The sequence below is a fragment of the Temnothorax longispinosus genome, chromosome 12, assembly GCF_030848805.1.
Source record: "Temnothorax longispinosus isolate EJ_2023e chromosome 12, Tlon_JGU_v1, whole genome shotgun sequence".
NCBI classification, from domain to species: Eukaryota; Metazoa; Arthropoda; class Insecta; order Hymenoptera; family Formicidae; genus Temnothorax; species Temnothorax longispinosus.
In genome coordinates this window covers 3,429,035-3,431,068 of record NC_092369.1, presented here as the reverse complement: position 1 = coordinate 3,431,068, position 2,034 = coordinate 3,429,035, and positions in this window count along the sequence as shown.

The window sequence follows — 2,034 nt, the reverse complement described above, 5'->3', positions numbered from 1 at the left end:
TGATGGAAGAATACTAGGTGTAACATTGCGCATAATGGCGGCTGAACACAAGAAGAGCCAATAAGAAATTAGCCCCGAAATTGGCGTGAAATTCAAACACGATATTAATGAAAATATGTAATACAGTTAATACAAATACAAATAAATTAATATGTGGAAGAGTAAAATACAAGAAACTTGGGAGCTAATAAAAACTTGTGTTATAAGTAAAAAATGATAATAATAAATGATTATCTACGTTAATTAATATTATTCTATTACATATTATATTATTCATGTACTATTTTATGCACTATCTTATTACACTATAATACTATATTATGTCTTTCATAAATTGCGTTCCAATATACACTACCAGTACCTTAGCCTGGGATGCACATGGTAATGATTCCCACACTACCCTCGTCCCTCGCCCAAGGGATGAGGATATCTTTGGAAGATTTCCCCATGTAAGAAAAAAAAGTATGAAAGGTAAGTATGAAAAGTAAGTATATAAGATAAGATAAGTATGAAAGGTAAGTATGCAATAAATTGCAAGGTAAGTATAAAAAGTGAGTACGAAAGGTAAGGTACCCAGCAAACGAAAAAAGATTGAAAAGAATTAAAACGGGATTGCCAGGAATTCCATTTTGTCCAAAAAAGGGATTGAAATAGTTTCCATTGAATTCCATTGAATTCAATACGGAAATTTTTAATTCCTAGTTTGGCATTCAATGGTATTCATTTCGTTAACGGAATCAATGGTATTCAATGGAATTCATGACGAAACTTTCCAATCCCTAACTTGGCATTCAGTGGTATTCATTTCGTTACGTTTTTGTGTCGGAATTGGATGGGATTCAAAAAAGACAAATTCTTTCCAAAATAAGGAATTTCATGATATTGAAACTATTTCAATCCCTTTTTTGGACAAAATGGAATTCGGAAAGTCCTTAATTGAATTCCTGGCAATCCCGTTTTAATTCTTTTCAATCTTTTTTCGTTTGCTGGGTAAGTATATATGTTCCGGATGCATAATAACTGTTCCCGGGCGCCCCCCATAACGGTGCAGCGAAAGACACCGTGAGGTTTTAGTCGGTAGGCCATGCATGCAGTATCGTGGGCGATGTGCATGCATGGAATCCGACACTCCCCCCCGATCCTCTGCCCGGAGGGCGGGGGGGGTCTTCCCCTTTGGGACTACTGGGTAAATCGGGCTCTAGGCCTGGGATCCCAGTAGTAGATTTCCTCACGTTAAAAAAAAAAGGTAAAGTAAGTATGAAAGGTATGTAAGATAAGTATGAAAGGTAAGTATGAAAAGTAAGTACGTAAGATAAGGTAAGTATGAAAGGTAAGTATGTAAGATAAGTATGCAAGGTAAGTATGAAAGGTAAGTATAGATAAGGTGTATAAACTAAGACAAATTACAGCATGTATGGTTTCTGTTTATTTATTATCAATATTTATTAATGTCTTGATTCTCTTTATTACATAATTTATATAACTTTGTTTCTTTTTTTCATCAAATTGTTTTGTGTTATATCTTTATTCACTTTTCTTAACCTGATGTATGTTCTAGTACGCACTAGACAGGCAATAACTTGTTTGGGAAACTTATTATTAGTTTTTGTACATATGATATCTGTTAATGTGTCAAAAATTTTTGGCTGCTTATTAAAGAAATTGCCATGAAATTTATGAAATTCGTGCTCCATTATATTAGCTGCTTCTTGGAAGCTTGTAGAGGGATATATGCAATTTCCTCGTGAAAACATGCAAAGCCAATCATTAGGTTGTGGATTCGGAAGGTCTTTGGTAGGGATTCCTAATTCACTAAAGTCGTTTCTATATCTATGTGCAACATATCCAGCAACGTACAATAGTGCATTTCTTTCAATGATATCAGTAGCTATTATTCGCTCAAAATCGTCGACCAACTTCATTTCTTGAGGACTAGGCTCATAAGTACTTAAATTTAACACTAGAAAGATGAAAAATGTATGTAAAGTAACAAATAATTGTTATGTAATATTAACAACAGTATACTCTTTATGT